The sequence below is a fragment of the Leuciscus leuciscus genome, assembly GCF_965113295.1.
Source record: "Leuciscus leuciscus genome assembly, chromosome: 20".
NCBI classification, from domain to species: Eukaryota; Metazoa; Chordata; class Actinopteri; order Cypriniformes; family Leuciscidae; genus Leuciscus; species Leuciscus leuciscus.
In genome coordinates, this window is record NC_138744.1 from 31473717 (window position 1) to 31495030 (window position 21314).

General features: G+C 38.6%; 1 long non-coding RNA gene across 1 annotated transcript in view; it reads left to right on the forward strand.

The window, feature by feature from the left end:
• The window catches only part of LOC309484291, a 68575-nt gene that overhangs the window by 708 nt on the left and 46553 nt on the right, over positions 1-21314 (forward strand). Inside the window, exon 2 of the long non-coding RNA XR_014200826.1 lies at positions 2640-2689. This is a non-coding gene — a long non-coding RNA (uncharacterized lncRNA). The remainder of the gene's footprint in view (positions 1-2639; positions 2690-21314) is intronic.

Below are 21314 nucleotides of genomic sequence, written 5' to 3' on the forward strand. Positions count from 1 at the left end.
GGCTACAGCATATTGTTTCATAACCATAACTGGACCCAACTTTGTATCCATAAATCTTGAGACTTATATTATTATAGAAGTGCATCCACATTTTCATGAGCCATATTAACAATTTTGGAACTTGGTTACCACACGGGGTCGCTGTATACTCAGTAATAATGCGTGTATGTTTATTCAACTTTTAATTAAAATTTTTTTTTTTTTTTTTTGTTGTTACTGTATGTCTCAGTAATATATCATTAACCCCCTGAGGTCTACGGTATCGCCGGCGATACCAGCTCGCTTTTTTTTTATTAGTGTAAAAGAAACTCATAAATACTCTGTTGACTTTGATTTTCCATAGGAGTTTCATACATCAATCGATTCTGTTAAATGTGTATTATTTTTGTGTATACTCACAATAAAAACAAAGTGTTGTGCTTTTTGCCAAATAAAGAAAAATAAACACGAAGCGAGTTCTGCCTTCTCTCTGCCAGTGAAGTCCATTCTGAAACGCGTCCGAAAATTAACAATAACTCAGCGAATACTCAGTCAAACAGACATACAGACAGACAGGCATGAAGCTTGAATTCTCTTCTTTTAAATGAAGTCATTTATATAAAAAAACAATTATTCTCATCTTGTGAAATCTGTATTAAAAGAGAGCGATTCCAGTCGAGCTCATCTCATCTCATTACGTTATAATCGGCCCCGCCCACGGAGAGCGCGCGCTATTCAAACGCAAATGGCTGGGGCAATCCTGTGAACGCCCCCATCAGCTCGAGAAAACACACACGTTTATTTAGATCATTGTTTACACCGTCTTGCAGCGCTGTGAGGAATAATACTAATCGAAAATGTCCCTCAGAAGTGCGGGTATATCGAGGAGCGAGCTGAGGAATACAAGTAAGTTTTTTCCTTCTCACGTGAATTTCTTCACGTGGGTTTCTGTTTATGAATGAATAAACGGCATGAATGCGCGCTGTTTACCACAGCTGGCAAAGACAGTTTAAATTTAAATCGCGTGTGTGAATGAATGATGATGTTTTAGCAAACTGTATTGCTATACTGAGATAAGTAAACATCGACTGAATGTTGAAATAAAATGTAGGCTATTTGTATAAGCAACGTATTAAACTGCAAATTAACAATATGCCCTAATATTTCATGAAAACAACGTTACAGTCAGACGAAATATGAAAGACAACATTTTGTTTAGTAGATTTGGGTACAGTTTTTACTGTAGAATATACTGCCACATCAAATAAGCTTTTGTTTAGCCATTTCTATATATAAAATACGATTTTTGTCAAAAATAAAGTCATCAACTAAGATGTTAGCTGTGTTCCAATGTTGGTTATATTCAAACTAATGAATACATAGATAAAATGTAGGGCCTATAATCATTTTTTTTTTACAAAGAAAGAGTACACTTGAAATATTGTTGAAATTGTAATTATTGTTGTAATTGTAACCATTTTAATAAAATAGCAAAACATATTTACAAGATAGATGTAAGCAAAATCTTAAATGGTCAATATAAGTCTTCTTCTAAATATATCTTTTGTCCTTTCATTGTGGCTCAGTCAGTGTCACACCTGAGTGAATGGCTCATCATTATGCAGAGTGGGTGTATTCTAAGGTGTAAACCACTCCTCGTTCACGCCCCCTCGCATATTGGCTTTCCAAGCAAAACCTGTTTTACATCAATTTAAATCAATGTATGGTTTTATGTGAACGATAAAGCAAGACTATTTTCACATAATTTTGAAGAAAAAACTATAGGCGACGACATCCATAAGTCAAAAGTCTTATTGCCACATATTTAGTATGTGTTTTGTGGTCTTATTTCAAAAATTTTAATTTTTAGTTTTTTCGATAACCACGCATAAACATTATTCTCTCAAAAATGAAAACATGTACATACATGTGGCTCACATATTATTGTAGTCCTGTTTGTGCTATATAGAGTGAATTTACACCTTTGCCATTAATATGTTTATAAGCAACTGAAAAAAGCACAAATGTCAGGGCATGTCAGAACACCCCCAGGGCCCAAAAAAACGCTCAGACTCCAGAGGGTTAATAGTAATAATGTATAATTATATTAATTAAAATGCCATAGTAATTATATATTACTACATCCGCGCTCGCACCGTATGTCTACTCTTTTGTCGCGCAGGAGACTGACTGGAATATTTACCTCAGAATTGACCTCATGTTTATTTCTGCTTATTCAGGTAGAGGAAGTACACAAACACACATATATGAATGATTAATAGTTAATAGTGTCATCATATATGTTTAAATTAATACTAAACATATTAATGCCTAGATTGCCTACATAAATATACGTTTTTTTTTTATAATGGTGCCATGAACAGGCTAATTGGCTTGGTAATTTTTGAGTAAACAAGACTAACGATTCTTGCTCTTAAGGTGTTGCCACCTAAAACTTGGATTAAATATTCAAATTGTATTAGAGATGTTTTTATGTCGATGTGAAACCAAGCAATAGGCGCTGCCTGTATGGATGGCAGTGCTTTTAACAACAATTGCAACGACAACAACACTAAGCAACACAATATACCATTAGTGATTTTAATGTATCTTTATTTATCTTCTAAAGTAATTAATTTTTTTTCTTTCTTGTATCACAGCTGGACAGGACACCAACATGTTTCAGCGTTTCTGAAAAACATAAGACTTGGTAAGTTTGTTTAATTCCTAGGAATCAAAACGACCTTTTCAATTAATAAGTTCAAATTTTTTCAGGGTTTACATTTGTCTGGATTTGTCATCCAGACCAATTTCTTTTCAGGTAAAGTGAGCCACCTGGTCTGGTTAAGTGGGCCATCCCTGATTTATAAAAACACATGATTTATTAACACATATTAACAAACATTTTCCACAACACATTTAACAAACCCAAAAGCATATGATGAGTAAAATTCATCCGTTCACTTAAATGCATGTGTAAAATTCAAAACATCTGATAGAACATGTTGTTTTGACATCAAATATGATGAAATCTGAATATCAGAGTATTCAGATATCAGACTATGGATGAAAATGAACTCTACACCATATTAAAAGGGGACTACAACACATGCAACTACAAATAGGCTAACAAAAATTCAATAAGAGGAACATCTAAAATGGTAACCATACTGAGAACTTTTTTCTGTCTGTTTTCTCTAAACTCTTTAAATGAACTTAAATTGTGTCCATATTTTAAAGCGTTAGATATTCTGCATCTACATTTTGCTCCTCTCATCTTTTCTTCACTCTACAGATTGAACTTAATGCCTCGTCTTATTTTCTGCTCTTTCTTTTCTTTCTTCCATCTCTGACTTGAATTTCCTAATGACACACTCATTTCTGTTTCCTAAAAAGGTAGATTATACATGTCAACTATAAAATAACCGGTGAATGTCAATTTATTTAATGAATTTGAGTTTAATTACTGAAGGTTAAAGGTCACCCACTTTACCTGAATCCCACTTTACCTGAATCTAACACAATTAGCCAAAGTGGGCCAGCAATATTTAAACACCTTACAAGAAAACGAACACATTTTAAACATTTTATTCTTTGCATTTTATTCCCCTGTTAACTGTAGTAACAAACAAAACAGGAACTGTTACAGTAATATTTGTTTACATTTAGTGAGCAACCTTATAATTTAGAAAATAAAATCTTATGTCAGAGGGTTTTCTACCTTTAACCATTGTCATGCTCTGAAAGTGAAAACCCATTGAGCACAGTACAATCAAACTTAAACGGCCCACTTGACCTGATGGCCCACTTTACCTGCATTCACCCTAACTGTCAAATTTAAAGGCAGGGTAGGTGATCTTCACATCCTGATACCAATCACTAAGTTAAGTGGTCTAAATGTATTGTCTGTGGAAGGCATAGGACCATAAAATGTTCGTCCAATCATTGCATTCAGTCACCGAGCACTGCAACAGAAACAGCAGCCACCTTTTACAGTTCCTCCTGAACCAAAACACAGAGCTTATGCTGTGTGAACGACATACTGTAATTTGAAAGAGATGGAAACCTGTGACGTTATAATCGAAGCGGTTCATGACTCTAATTTATGCGTTTCAATGGCAGCACTATCAACACCGAAATGAAACTGCAGCAGTCAGATGGTACAGGTTAGGGCTCTTTTAGTTCTTTATGTTCATTATTATTGTAATATTATGTACTTTGAGACATGAGGTAGTTTAACGCCGTCTCTCATCTCGTGACGCTTTGCAGACTCTGCTGTGAACGCACTGTGTTCATGTGTTTTGAAGGAGGCATGAGGGTGGGATCTCATGCTTTCAAAGCTAGCTTGCTATTGTTAGCCGCTCTGAAAATTGCCTACCCTACCTTTAATGCATCACATGAATCAAAGAAAGATTTGTCACCATAAAACTAGGGATGGGCATTCGATTAAATTTTCTTAGTCGATCGTCGGGAGAATTAACGATCGACTATCGATTAATCATTAATATTTTTATATTGAAATTAATTATTTCTTTAACTTTTTATAAATTAAAAATGCAATGAAAATACAAAAATACAGTTTGTTTGTCCTCGATGAGATCTTTATTACAAGAAGATCAACTTGTGGCAGTGAAACTGGACGTTCGGTAGACTTGAAGATTCCTGCGGTGCTCTAAACCAGCGGAACCTGCAGCTGCGAGCCGGCGTTCTTAAACAGAGACCCATGGCCACTTCATCCGTTTTCTGTGATCGGATAGCTACCCGGTCGTGAAAAGACCAAATCTAAATGCCCTCCGAAACACATTCGAGACGGATTTAAATCCGATCGCTCACTTCAGGAGGAGATCTGAGACGCATTCCAGACGAAACTGGACAAGAGTAAATGCATCTGGTTGTTGAAACCACATATGTAAATTTGACTTATCCCAAAAATGATAAGAAATAAACGTGTGAGAGCGTGTTATAGGCTATATGTCATGTTATATCCAGATATGACGACGCTACTTCAACACACATCACCACAGATGAGCATCTATTCATCAAGCCAACGTGCTAACTATCGCAAATCAAAGTCATTCATCAACACACAATCATCTTCATTAAAAGTAAAGAACCGAAATGATCTTACCAGGGCTGTTGCCGCAATATCTTGTTGCGGTCTTTGATTTAGAAATTTTCGCTGATGATCAATAAAATGCAGCTCATATCAGTTGCTTTCGATGACGTGCAACAATTTAAATATGCATATAGCGCGGGAATTCAAGATCGTATTTATATCCGTTTTGCAAAAACACATTTATGTGACCAGGTGTAAATGGAATCGTTTTGATAAATCAGATAGCTATCCGATCTGAGAAAATGCATGAAGTTCCCATAGAACTTCTGCACCAGTCTACTGATTTCTGTTGAGAAAGATAAGCATGTTGACATGATCTGGGATCAGACGCGACCGCAACCTGGTGACAGCCAGTCCAGCCGCCGAAAACACCCGCTCTGAGGGGACTGACGTTGCCGGGATGCACAGGTACTTCCGCGCTAAAATTAATTCCATTGCTTCAAGACTCACACTACGCAACGCAACCTGCATTAGTTTAATCGATAACAAATAAACGTGATCGACGAAATTCTTAACGATCAATTATCGATCGTCGATTAATCATGCCCATCCCTACATAAAACCACTCTGTGACAAAGATCACATGCCTGTAAACATCAGATCATCAAGCAAGAAAATGCAATTTAAGAAAACACACAATTACAAGCACAATTTTTGCAGGCCCTGACAATTATACAATCCAGCATATGGTTACCAAAACCATCTTGTCTTTCTTTTCGTGAAGTCATCCACCACTTCATTGAAACTGAACTCTTTTAAGAGTTCGGACTCAATGGCCATAAGCGATAGAGAGTTGAGACGTTCTTGGCACATTCTTGTTCTTAGTTTGTTTTTTAACTCAAGATATTTTAGAAAATGAGTGCTCTCCCTTGCAGTTCGTAACTGGCAGTGTTAGAAAAAGTCTTAACGCAGTGTACTCGTTCAGGAAAAGGGAATTTTTTGTTTATTTTGCATGAATGATCTGAAATGGGCCAGTTTTTCTGCTAGGCTCTTATCCAAATCTAGCAGGTACGAGGCTGAGAGCGAGTCGGCACTTGCCGTAATGTCAAAGTTTTCGGGCATGAAAAGAACACCAAACAGCACCGTCAGGTGTTTGTAAGCCTCCAAACAATGTTGAAGACAGGATGTGAGCATTGTCACGGTATGCAGAGAGAGAGAGAATCCAAAAGGCGAAAAGCAGGTGAAATAACTCTTTAAAGGGTAACTTAACCCTAAACCAACTTGTTTAGTTAATGATCTGTAAGAATGGGGCTTTATTAGTGCTGTTCATTGATTCGAGTAACTTTTTTGACATTTGGGTATAAAGTGTTTTAATTTGACAATATATGGTGTAAAAACGTCTGAGTGCTGCCCTCTTCAGGTTGAACGGTGGCTACTGCAGTTTAATTTTCCTATTGGATGTTTGCGGTGGCAAGTGACGTAAGCGGTGGCAGGTGACGTAAGCAGGTTCCAGCTCACCACGCCCCTGGTACTAGCTCACCACGCCCTTGTTATGAGCTAGCGTTATCTGTATTTAGTAGAGTGGTCAGGAGGGTACGTAGATGTAGTGTTGCTGGTTGCAACAGCACTGCTGGACTGCATAGCTTTCCAGCAGACTTGGAAATTCGGCGCCAGTGTTTACATGCACTTGGCCTGGAAGACCGTGAGTGTGAAACCTGCATTTTACGCGGGATTGCTTCTCCAACGCAATAGAGGTGGAAATGGGCTTCTCCACACAGCTCGCGCTGAAAAGCGACGCAGTGCCAAACGCTGCTAGCTTCTACTCCTGCATGGACTCCACTGCAGCGGCGTCTTGATGTGAGTGATCATATATATTTTAATCACAATTTATGGTTAGGCTAAAGTTAATCCTCTGGGGTCGACAAACGTGTCGGCCATAGCGGCTTTGCCTTATTTCTATTAAAGGGTATTTTGCTGGATTTTTTCACATAGCAGCAAAATATGAATATGCTTACAGAGAGCGCGCGCTATTGACATCAACTCGATAAAACTCATCAGATGCATGTACTTTACGTCGTCTTGCGACCCTGTGAGCAAACTCTCCATTTAAGAGAGTTTGACAGCACATCTCTCAGGTGCTCGCCCTCCCGCTCACGGTTCGTCCTCTCCATCTCCGCTTGGGTCTGCCCACTTTTCTAGCATTTTTCAAATATTGCCAGTGGGTGGAGTCAGGCTCTGACCAGGGGTTTAGTTACCCTTTAATAGAAATAAGGCAAAGCCGCTATGGCCGGTCAACAAAGGATGTTCACAATAAAAATATTCCAGTAGAGACTGTGAGATGCTCAAGCGGCAGGTCAGGAAGGCTTGTGTGAAGCGAGACCAGGAATGCTGGTGAGGCGTCGGACCATCTGCAACTCTCCACGGCAGGAAACTGGGCAAAGCACAAATCAGGTAACATACAACAGATAATAACCAGACAGCGAAGGACAGACAGGACTGGACTGGACTGAACTAATATTCTGTAGATAGAACACAATAGTCAGTAACATACGTGACGGACAATAATAATCCGACGGAGAAGAGGAGGAAGAGAGAGCTAGAAATAGAGAGACTAATGACAGGAGATAGAGAGCAGGTGTGAGGATGAGAGAACGAGGAACAGCTGATGGGGATGAGTGAGTGATAATGGGTGTGTAAGAGAGAGCAGATGAGAGCAAGAGAAATAGGAACAGAGAGAAGCCTGCAGATGGAGACAGAGAGAGAAAAGAGAAAAGAACCAGGATCATGACAAGCATGTCCATGATGACATTGAATGTCTCTACTCTAAATGTATTCCTTGCATCATGCAGCACATCTGGTTCTGCACTTTCGTCTGCCATCGTTTTGTGCTTTGTACACTGAGAAACACATTCATGCCTGAATTAATTGACTGAACAAATTATTATTTTTTTTAAACTACCAGCTACTTTGCAACTATCAACAGTGTTGGTGCCAACCAAATTTAATGAATGGGCTGCACATGGCACAAAATGGATTAAGGGATTTCTCCATGTTAAGGTGTGCTTGAACCCCTTTATACTTCCCCGACATGATAAATCAATGATAAATGTGACAGTGCCCTTTCTCTTCCACCCAAACTTTCTGATATGTTCAGCTAAAAATGGATCACCCAGACCCTACATTTACAACTTTTAAAACTAAATAAACATTAAAATTCTACAAGTTGTTGTTGCCTCACAGGTCATGAATCATATTTCATTTTAGGTTAATAACAATTATAATCTGCAACTGAACAACTGGAACAAAATATTAGCCGATATAAGCTTAATGCAGGTATGATAGGATATAAACAGATATGTTTAACAGAAACTAGTGATGCACCGATGTGAAAATTGTGGCCGATACCGATAACCGATATTAATATTGCTGTTATGGCCGATACCGATATTTACCGATGTCGATATCTCTGTATAGAAAACAAATTTGAATGATTATCAAATAAAGAGCTATTTTCCAAAACACATTTTTTTTTTTTTTAAATGACTGATATTGGGCACCTTTACCTGTGTGCAAAATATGTCACATACGACACGCATGCATTATACTGCATTGCATACAGTAATGTGTGCTGCACTGTCAAAAATGTCTAACCCTCCCAAATCAAAAATTTCAAGTGAGTGATAACATCTAAATTTTTCAATTGGCCCAAGTGAAATTCTTGTTGCAATAGTCTGTTAACATTGGCTCAATGAGAAATAATACGTCAGACTAATTGAAAAATTTAGATGTTATCGGTCACTTGAAATTTTTGACTTGGGGATGTAATTTTTTTTACAGTGTGGTCAACTTGTCTAAAATTAAGAAACCCTTAGAAAACAGTAAAAAAACAAAACAAAACAGGAACATTGTGTAAAATTAAGATAGGCTACTTTATTTATTATTCCAATATCCAAATATGATACTAAAAAATACCACAGGGAAAAGGGCTTCTATTTGTGACGTGCTGTCTTTGCGTTTGAACATTGCACATTTTAAACAGGACACTCATTAACTGAATAAATGTTAGCCAATACAAACATATTTATAGAAAACAGTTGACAATGAATAGACAGGAGTCCAATAATAGCATAACGAATCATTCTAAAAATAATAACAAGTAGCCTAGGCTATAAGACGAATCCGACATGGGCTGTGTTAACAGTAAAACGTCCGTCATTTAACGAATTTTAAAAACACGGATGGATAATACAAAATACTTTCTGATATTTTGACAGAAAAAAAACAAGCAAGAACAAAATTTTAACTTAGCCCGTCAATTTTTCATTTTACAATTATCTTCTCTCTCTGTGTGTGCGCGTGTCCGTGTTTGTGAGAGAGAGAGCTCGCGCAGCACTGATACAACGGTAGCCTACTTTACGAACGCACGCGTTAGTTTTCATACAAAATAAATATGTAACATAATTAGGTAGGCTACTTTAGTTATTATTAATACAATAACGTAACACATGAAGGCTACGTTTCTCAACACTGAGAATGAATCAATAAACGCCTGTTTCTCCACTCGCGCTTATCAGTAATCCACAAATCACACGTGCTGTCACTTTTGAGAAAAATCTAATTCGAACGGGTATCAAATATCAAGCAATATATTCAAATATCTACGAGTCAAAAAACGATCAGTCAAAAATGTGTCATGAAGAGGAAAAAAACATAAGTCGCACTGGACTGCGTTAACAATGTTACGGACGGGACAGTTGACGTGAGCGCTCTGAAAGCGCCACTAAGACTGCTTCAAAACTTTCACAGAGACCTCAAACAGAAAGCACAAAAAGCCTGTCTTTAAATTTAATTTTGTTTTGTATTAATTGTATCTTAATTTTTATAAATGTTTCATCAACCAATTGCCTGGAACCGAAATCTACCTGCCTCACAGACCGGAGACATATATAGAAAGCTTGAAATGTCTATTTTTAAACAGAACAATTCAAAACGAAAGAAAACAGACTGTTCTCTGCTTATGTCATCTGTATGAAATGTGTATTTCTCTCAGGCACGTTCACTACTGCTAAGATCGAGTCAGCATCGTTAACTTCATCTTCAACTTCACACGTCAAATATCGGCCTGTTCACATCGGCCATATTTTGACATCGGAACGATACCGATGTGTAAAAAAATGACCATATCGGCCGATATTATATCGGCGGCCGATATATCGTGCACCACTAACAGAAACAGTTATAACAGAAATGCAGACAAAAAACAAACAAAAAAACTGATCTACTCAAACATCTTCAGCTTCAGCTTTTGGACTCTGTCTGACAGCCTTTGTCCTTCCAGATTCAGAAACAGCTTTTGAAAGACCTTTATGCTGCAGGTTGGATGGGGACCTCAAATCCAGAGCATAAATTATGCCCATAAGCAAAGTGATGGCACACAGCACAGTCTACCTCTACTTCCTCAATTACAGTGGTCACTTCTTTTGGTGGTTGGACCACATAGATCCCTAGGACCCTCTCCTCTTTTGCTTTCTCAGTCTGCTCACAGGCCTTGATGTTACAGAGCACAAGAAACACAAACATTGTGTGTGTGTGATGGTCAAAACATCCCACTAAGCATTGCATCACAAAGAGAAACACTGAGGGCTGGGGCAGAATTAGGGGGTATTTTTCAGGGGCAAGATGTAAGAAGTTCAGAATAGGTATTACACTACCAAACAGAACACTTTGTGAAGACAGCTGACTCCCTATCATGTACATCACAGGTTTTCAAGCCCTGGGTCGTGAGACTTCAAAAATGGGTCGCTGTGATGATTTAAGGATAATGTTCCAAAAATAAATAAATTAAATTGGTAACACTTTACAATAAGGTTCCTTTATTAAACATTAGTTAATGTATTAACTAACATGAACTAACAATGAGCAATACATTTATTACTGTTTTTGTTCATCTTTGTTAATGTTAGTTAATAAAAATAAACCTGTTCATTGTTTGTTCATGTTAGTTCACAGTGCATTAACTAATGTTAACAAGATTTTAATAAAGTATTAGTAAATGTTGAAATTAACATTAACAAAGATGAACAAATGCTGTATAAGTGCAGTTCATTATTAGTTAATGTTAACTAATGTAGTTAACTAATGAACCTTATTGTAAAGTGTTAATTAAATTTTAATTGTAACAACAAATTGGCTAATACTAATAAGAAGAGCAACAACTTTGAATAGAAACGCACTGAAATACGTCATTCAACTAAACGCAAAATAAATGACCTCTGTCACCTGACCCACGTACATGCAATCATTCAACTTTTTTGTGTGTGGTCAAGGGCATCAGTGAAACTATCACAAAACTTCCAAAAGCAGAGGTAATTAACCCTCGCTGTGTACAAAGATGATCAAATACATTTTTCTCTCAATGTTAGGACTATAGTAGTGGATCATCTTGGATCTGTATAAGAAATTATGCGTCTGTTAAAACAAGCACTCTTGACAGTTTTTGAATGGATCACATTGCAATTCAATTTTGATGTGGGATGTAGTTTTTTAGTCTGTTTTAAAAACATTGAGGAGTCCTCATTCGCGCGTGTCGGTGATGTCGCAAGTGTTAGGCTATGTGGTGATGTCGTTATGAATTTAGGCAAGGCAAATTAATTGAAATTTTTTTTGGTGTGGTTAGCTTTCACACTGCCTTTTTTGCAAGTGAACCAAAATTTATAAACAAAACCACACTTGTGCTAAGGTCTTCCATTCATTGGACAAAAATTCTCAAGCAGGGAAAAGCAGAAAGTACAAAAACAGGCAATTTATGAAGAAACTTATGAGCTTCATTATATACGATGTTGTAATTAGTATTTTGCGAAGACGAATATGTGCTGCAAGATGGTTGTGGCGGAGAGAGCATGCTCTTAACTGATAAAGTTAAGAGTGCAGACCAAATTTCTTTGAGGCTCCGCAACTCCTAACAACTCCAATTTTGTCCGCAAGCTGCCATGCCAAAAGTGCAAACTGTCAACAAACATTTGTCCTCATCCCATAATGCACAGCGCAGCTGACTATGGCAGCTGGTTTAGTCCAAAAATGCGCAGTTCTTTGGCAGTTGGGTCTGCTCGAGGTCGGATCACGTTCTCACCACAAATGAACCGCTCCAGAGTTCGTTTGAGAGGTGGTCTCGGTCCGCTTGTTTGGTCCGCTTTTGGTGCACACCAGTGATGCGCGGGTCAATGTATAAACAACCCGCACCCGACCGACGTTTTCAACTAACCCGCCCGAAACTCGGACCGCAAAAAAAGAAACAGAAAATATTGTACCCGACCCGCTTCCTGACCCGCATTTTTTTTAAGTAATGATTATGAATGTGTCTAAATTAGCAAGAAGACATTTAATTGTTTAGTAATAAACTGGTGTTTTCTGTGTCTCTGCAAAGATGAAGTTTGCGATGCGGACTCGCCATGAACGCCAGAGAGAAATGCACATTTCATATGGAAGAGAGTAGCCTATTTATTTTGGTTTGAATATTTTCGTTTAAAAGTAGACATTTCAAGCTTTCTGTAATATATAGCCTATATTTCTCAAATCTGTGAGGCACAAGCTGAGTTTCGGCGCCCTCCAGTTCACATGCAATGCAAGTGATCGTGCCGACGCCTTATTACATTGTCTGCTATATATTTGCTTCTTATGTATTAAATACGGGCAATTGATTGATAAAACATTGATCAAAATTAAGATACAATTTATACAAAACGAAAATCTTTTAAAAAGAGTTTTCTATAAAACAAAACTTAATGAAGTCGTCAAAATCATGTTTTACAAAAAACAGCGCCGTAGGAGGGCGCCAGCGCCTCTGCCTTTCAGCGCCTCTGCCTCGCGAGTGGATGATAGCCCTGAAGACGCCTAGCAATGATATACCTTTAGTGGTAGTATACCTTTAGTTAAGTTATACCTTAAGAGTCTTCGTAGCGCGCTAAGAGACAACGTTATCGGAAAATGCAGCCCAGGTATGATGCGTATGATGCGTAATGGAGATTCCAAAGCGCTCTTCTTTGGTCAGAACCATGGAGAGCGATCGCGGATTTACTTTTAACAATGCAACAAAATATTTAAAGAGCATCAAGCTATTAAAATCTATATTATGTATACGCACATATAACATAACAGTAGGCTATATTAGTCAATATTTTTTATTAGGTTAAGCAGTGATTGGATAACGTTTTTTTATTATTTTATTTTATTTAACGTTTTTAATTGAAGGCCCACCCACAATTGGCCTGGCCCATCCAAAACTGGCGGCCCATCATTTTCCATTTCAGCTGTCTAGATGCATATTATTGATGAATGCGATGTTTGAAGGTCTCACAAGCACAAAATGCAGGCATAGAATATGTTAATAACATTTTTATTAACGCATTTTAGACGAACAAAAACAGGTAGGCTAAGCCAAAGACTGAGGCTACAATATCCATAAATAAATGTTCACAAATACCATTGAAAGTAAAACTGAAAACTGAAACACACAGTAAACTTAACCTGGGCTTAAAAAGAAGGTTAAAGGGTGCCACTTGTTGGTAAAAAAAAAAAAAAAAAAAGTAGCCTAATACAAGATAAACGCAAAATATGCATTTGTATAAGAAAATAAAATGGGCTGCATTGTTTAGCCTACACAAATATACCCATAAAACTAACACAGGAACCTAAATCAGATACAGTAAGCCTAACTTGGGCTTAAAAGGGCTATAAGGTGGCCTAAAACAGAAGATTAGCCTACTTATTTTTAGCTTTCCTCGCGCTGTGTAGAAATAATATTGAATCAACCGTCCCTGGGTTGAGACGGTTTCTTCTTGCCTCTATGACACGACCTGCGGAGCTGAATGTGCGCTCACTGGCTGCACTTGATGCTGGAACGCAGAGGATCCTCCTTGCCAGTGCACGAAGCCTCGGGAAGGTGGGTGCTTGTCTCTCCCAAAATTCAAGCAACCGGTCCTCGTCACAGTCATCCAGCGTAAAGTGTGCAGCACAGTAACGCTCCAATTCGTTCGTCAGGCCCACATCAGCGGCATCATCGGCCCATTCAGCGAAGTCCACTCTAGGTCTTTTCTCTCTCTGACTTTCGTTAGTGACGTCTATGGAAGGTAAAATAGCACTTGTCAATAATGTCATTTACCAGCATTAAATTGAAATATCCCATTCATCATTAATAACGCAGCCACTTACCCTCGCCTGTAGATGTCTGTGGTGCTGTAGTGCTTGAAGTCTCAGGAGAGTCCGCGGCTTCAAGAGACACAGGGTATATGAGGTTGCCAACGACTCTGTGGAGATTTTTCCTTTCAGTCTCGGTCATCATTTTGAGACTTTTGTAGCGGGGGCAGAGGAATAGGGCGATTTTGTGCGTGTCTGTGAGGATTAACTTTTGATGGAGTAGAGAAAGTGCGCGCGTACGGAGCAAAGCCATGTACTCTGGGTCTCCAAAGACTGGTCTGCAGTGTGCGCTCAGATTGTAAAACCACAGCATCACTAAATACAGTGTCGGGTAGTCCTCTCCCTGCAACTCCTCAGATGCTTTCTTGAAAGGCTCCAAGAAATCTATCACGGTTGTGAGCGTGTTTTGATATATGCCTTCCATGCGCTCTGACTGCCCCCTGCTTTCGAGTAGCTCGTTAATTTCCCTGTATTGCTTGCTCACAGATTTAAGCATGTCAATTTTGCTATTCCAACGAGTCTCACAATCTTGGACTAAGCCATATGGGAGAGCTGTGCTTGCACTGGCTTTTTTAAGATATTTGACAATGCCCTTGCACGCGTCAATCATCTCCGTTACCTCCTCAATGTCAGATCCACTGAACGTATGTTTCAGAATTGTGTTCAGAACATGGGCTGCACATGGTATCCAGTGATAATTTTTTAGGGCAGCTTTAATGTTAGAGCCCTGGTCACTCACGAGCACCACTTGATCAAATGAGATCCCGTAAGAACACAGCTGCTCATTAATCTGTTCGTGGATGTTGATTGCTGTTTTGGGCAATGTGGAATCGAATTCCACTGTGCACATAACACGGCTTGCCAGCTTCCAATCCTCTGTGATATAATGGCACGTTAAGACAGTGTAGGACCTTCTGTTAAAATCATCAGTCCACATATCAGTCGTTATTGCAACCCCTCCATTGTCACGCACCGCTGACTTCAGAACCTCGGATAAGGCTTCTTTCTCGACCATGGCCTGTTTTTTAGCTCGATCACAGACTGTCTGCCTATGAGGAAGCACTCCATTTGCGTCGACTGAGCCATAACGTGCTCCAATGTTGATGAGACCCTGGGCCACTTTCGTAAAACCTTCCCCCGAAACAATATCAAAGGGGCGCAGGTCTGTGCAACAAAAGTCCACACAATTATCCACAAATTTACTCTTCACTTGAAGAGGAATTTTCGTGTGGTCAGGGCGCATAAAAGCATCTATAGTTTGTGGCCTGGGTTGGCCTGACGCTGCTCTATTCGGCTGTGATGGCTTACCGGGGCCGCACTTGTGACGCGCCATGTTGGTCGTGCCAGTTTTGTGGCTATCAAATGTGTAGATAGCATCGCAAGAAGTACACATGACAAAGCCAGCACGTTGGTCATCATCTTTTATTACTTCGGCAAATGTCTCCCACACTTTGCTTTTTCTGTTTGTGTATTTGCGGAGCTTCCACTCCCCAGTCTTCACCTTTTCTTTTGCCGCCTCCATCTCTACCTGCAGACTGAGCTCGTGCGTCATCTTCGCGCCAGTTATTCAGCCAATAAAGTGTAGGCCTATGTATTTCAAAATTGTGTCTAGAACTATATAAATTACAAAGGTTTAATTGGCATCTTTATTTCAAACGACCCGACCGACCGCGACCCGAATATCATTAAAAATATTTTTGGATGACTCGTAACCGCGGGTAACCGCGGGTGACCGCAGGCACCCGCTCATTTCGGATCAACCCGCGCATCACTGGTGCACACCCGAGTGCGATTGCTGCATTCACTGCATGCCCAAACGAATCGCACCAAGGGGATCAAACAAACTCTAGTGCGATTCAACTGAACTAAATGAGGCAGGTGTGAAAGCACCCTAACATGTGGTCTATTGGTTTTGTCGTCCTGCTTGTATGGGAAATTCTGGATTAAGGAACTTAGGGTGCCCAGAGTGAAATACTTCTTTGAAATAACAAGATTAAAGCACTTTACTAGCTCCACCGGAACAATACCCTCAAGCAAATCGTGAGCAATATCAGGAGGATAACCTGAATGGGCAAAGCTTTCAGAAAGAATACACCTTCTTTTAACTCAACATGTGCTTTATGAATATTTCTTTTTCGAAGAGGGAAAGTACCAGATTTTACATCTTTACACTGAATCTCGGATTTTTGTGCTGTACAGAATCTGCATATGTAATGCCCAGAAACACTCTCAACAAAGCCAGCTAAGCCATGGGCTCCAGGATTGTCTGCTACCACAGACTGGACTGTGCCTTTGAAAGAGTCACCGAGCTGAGAGATGAAAACACTGACGTGTTCCAATGTATAAGATAGCTAGATAAATGGAAGACACTGCAGAATTTGAACCTGCCAACAAATCATTCAGAATCAAGAAGACGCCACACAGTTTATTTTTTGCATGATGTTCCAAGAGGGTTACAAATCTCAAAATCATCTACATATAGTGTAATTGAAATTCGCAATTCGTCACTAAAGAGAATTTTTTTTTCTTTAAAGTACTGCCCTATAATACTTGTACTCTTGTTAATGTTTTGTGAGATATCCGTTTTTTTGTTCTTGGCCTTTTACAATGTTTGCAAGTGTTAGACAAAATCTGCTGCAAGGACTGGAGTAAAGGAACACACTGAAAGGTCCTTTTTTTTTTTTTTTACATCCAGAATGAACTCAACAGGCTCCACAACACGGAAATGTTCTTTGTAAATATAGCTTTCGCTTAAAGTATTGAAGGGTTACAAATTTTAAGAATCTATTTCAGATATGCTTCCTTACATAACATCACAGTGAAGATTACTGATTTTAGCATTTGAGGTTTTAATTTAGATTCCAATATAAACTGAGAAAGTTTAGCAGCTGTTATGATGATTATATCAAGAGATTTCCTGCCAGTCCTGTTTCTCTAAATGAGTCAATTCCTGAGACTCTCACCCTCACCCTTTGTCCTTATGCATTTCCTGACCAGTAAGCTCAATGTACAGCTGTGCTTTTGTCTCTATGATAATGTTAATGTATGGGCGATCTAGTCAGGCTGATTGGATCACTGTTATGCTGATGAGATCAGAGCTGCGGAAATTCTGGTAACGAGCTGACGCCTATATTGTATTTGCATATTTTGTAAAAAGAAGGTCTCCACCCCCAAAAGTCCCTCCTCCTAAAATGCCTATAAGATACCATGTACCGTTACATACTTTAGATAATGTTGGAAGTACTGCAGCCATGTACAGCGGAGTTCTCAATAAAGAATAACTTCTGTTGAACGCGATCCCAACTGTCTCCTGGTCTCTGCTTCGATAAAAGAAAACTTTCCAACAGTATGTAGCAAGGAGACCTTTCTTTCCTATAGCTTTACCTAATGGATTTAATTCACACACAACAGTAGCAAGCTCACTAATAATCACATCATCAATCTGCAAATTTAGAGAATACACCAGTAATAATACCTTTGGTCACAGGTACAGATGCGGAGCTCAGCAAGTAGTTAATTTCAACTAAAACTTCATCAACAGCCACAGAACATTTGCGAGTCTTAAGATGGAAGCAACTCCCAGCTCTATTAATTTGGGCAGGACCTCAAAAATTTCACTACAATTTGCTGTATCTGAAAGTGTATCATAGCCTACATTTTCTAACCCTTATTAGTAGCACAACCTTCTGAGGGCTCTGGCAGTAAACGTAATAACAGTAAACCAAATAACTTCAGCTTTAAAGTCTTTTAAGGTGTAACTGCTGTGTTTCCTGTTTCTGTGTGAATTATAAGTGCCGCACACATTAGTTTGAAATGTACATCCTACAAATGCACAAGGCACAGTCTCATGTCGCTTCAGATGAGCACGGATATGAAGGAAATATTCTCTTACTGTTGAAAATTCCTTACATTTACAAAGCTGACACTGGAAATTAGATTAATCAGATGACTTTGGAGTACACTGTAAAAAATAAATAGTAAACGTAACAAATCAAATTTGGTTAATTAATAAATGTAAATTTTATTTAAATTGTTCAGGCGCCAGACAAGTCAAAACTTTTCAAGTAAAAAAAAAAAAAAAAATGTAATAAGTTTCAGCTTCCCAGAAAATAGCTCAAACCACCGATTCACAAAATTAATTCCTTCCAATACCCACAATAACACAGAATAGGGTCTTAAATGACACATTCACAAATTGATGGGTTTCATGTCAAAACATTTTTATTTAAGAAAACATTTTATACCAAAAAAAAAAAAACAGTTACACAGTTCACTTTTCACACAGCGTTTGTATTTTTTCTTTCCCTCAAATAACAAAAGAATTCATGAAAACAAACAATAAGGAGATTGCTGCTCAAGTTCAGTTCAAGTTTGATTTCACCCACAAAAACAGAGAGTAGGCCTACTTGATTCACAAATGTCTTAAATAAAAAAAAAATAAAAAAAAAATTTTTTAACTCAGTTTTTCATATTACATTCGTATTACAACCAAAAGAAAGAATGGTAAAAAACAAGAACGAAAAATAAATAATCAAACAAGCGTTTGGCGTGTGGTGTAATGTGTAATGAGTGTGTATGTGTTGACTGCGTGAAGCAGTCTGTGTAGCGGCCCACACCAAAGCAAATTTAATGCCGGGGAAAGAGTTTGGAGACTAGGCGTGGGGTTAAAAGATGATGGACATCAAGACTAATACCTGAGGCATGCGAAACAGGCTGGATTATGTTGCACCAGGCAGGCGAACCATGCAGAGCTCAATTCCTCCGTCATTGGACGATCGCTCCCAGTCAGCGCATACACAGACTCCAGCAACGACTGCCTTTAGGTAGCGTGTGTCCCACTCGGATAACCTACACATTTGTTTTTTCCTGCTCTTCCTCTTCAGTTTCTCTCTCTCTTTTATATTAAATTTCCTCTTAACTTACTCATTGGTTTCTGCCCATTAGGAAAAGTGAAAAAGCCGGTATGGATTTCTTCCAAATCGCCACAAGTTGTCTCAGCAATAATGTTTTAGTTCTTCTCAGTAAAATTAATTTGGTTAGCCAACGTAAATTTGTTCGTTCATGCAATGTTGCAATGATTGTCGTATTTGGCTAATAAATATATTCTTGTCACAGCAACTGAAACAACAATTACTGATGTTGAGGTAATATTTTTTTTTCTGTTTCCTGGATGGAAAAAAATGTAATTTGTAAAATAAAGCGTCACCACACTATCCTTTTTTTAATAGTGATTTTACATCTATACACAAATGACAAACATGGACTTATTCCTTTATCAGTTTATTTCAGTTGTAAACACGTGCAAAACTTCAGTGCTTGTTTGTAACCAACAATAAAATGCAGTATTTTTTTGTGTCCTGACAATGTAAAATCTTAACCTTTTCAAAACATTGAATCAACAGGAAACACTGGTCCAATTATGCCTCACCAACAACCATTTGTTTTTATAAAAGGAAGAACATGCAAGGTGTACCCACACTCCAGATTTGGTATGCAAACTGTTCGTCTTTGTTGGTGACAAGGTACTGTATGCCACCACACTGTTCCATTTTCACTTATAGCAGTTTGTTTTTAAGAGAATGCACACGTTGGGTAGGGGTGCAACGGATCAAAAAACTCACGGTTCGGAACGTTTCTCGGATCAGAGTCACGAATCGGATCATTTTTCGGATCAGAAAAAAAAAAAAGACAAGACAAATAAACATAAGTTCTGTCTTTTTGTTTATTAACACTTTTAAATTATTAAATTAAAATATATAAAATCAACTTAAAGTGCACAAGGCATAATATCTTCTTTTTAACATAATTAATGAAAAACAACTTAAAGTGCAACATAAAAAGGAATATCTCCTTCCTTTAAACATGGACCAATGACCATTAATAAAAAACAACTTAAAGTGCAACATAAGAAGGCACATCATCTTCCTTGAAACATGGATAGTGAAATAAAGCCTATGTCCACATCATCAAAGAAGGATAAAAGAAAGAAAGCAAAGCATACCTGAGCTTATAATAACAAATTCTTTTTCAAAAAGACAAGGATGTCTACATTGTCTGGGGAGAGTGTGGACCTCTTTGCAGTCACTATGTCCCCTGCTGTTGAGAACACTCTCTCGGAAGGAACTGAAGAGCCTGGCACAGATAGATAGCATCTTGCCATCTTGGCAATATGAGGGTATTTACACTCATTACTTTTCCACCATGTCAGTGGATCACCATCCACTGTAATGCCGCTTGCTGCCAGGTAGGATGCCACCTCCTCTTTGATGATGTCAGCAGAAGTCTTGCTGTCCATGTCTTTGCTGGCAAAGGTCTCTCCAAAAAGCTCTGCCATCGCCGACTTCTTTTGTGGAGGAGATGTGTCCAAGTTTGCTCCTGTTGGCTCTGCAGCTTGACCCTGCAGTTGATTAATTAAACCTATTATTTATTTTCATGTTTCACATAGACATGAAAAATGTGGCAATAACATTTAATAAAAGCCATTATTACTGAAAATAAAAAATTTATTTAGATTTAAATTTATCATTTTTAAATAATATTATTTTTCTTTACCTCATCACAGTCTTCAGTGCCCAGACTGCTCACAATCTCAGTGGTGAGGTCACTGTATGTCCTCTGGCGTAGGGCAGGGTCCATGTGAGACAGGGACTTGAACCTCGGATCCAGGGCAGTAGATCTGTGAAGGTAGTCCTGTAGAGTAGGGGGTGAAGTGTATCTGGGCTCCAGGTCCTCTCTAATGGCAATCTTGACATCTCGAGTGATGGTGCTGTCTTCCACACTTGGAGCCATGGATTGTAGAATCCTTGTTTTCAGCGGCAGGATCATTGACACAGATGGTGAAGTTTCAGTGCTCAGCAGAGATGTAACAGTTTTGAGGGGTTTAAGCACCTGGAGGACCTCCTCTGCCACTCTCACATCATCATCAGACAGGGTGATGATGTCTTTGATATTTTTCTTCAGGGTCTTGTCGGTCAATGCAGAGTATATAGCTGCCTGCTGCTCCAGATAACGCTCTAACATATCATAAGTGGAGTTCCACCTTGTTGGGACATCATGTATGAGCTTATGAGTAGGCAGCTTCAGCATT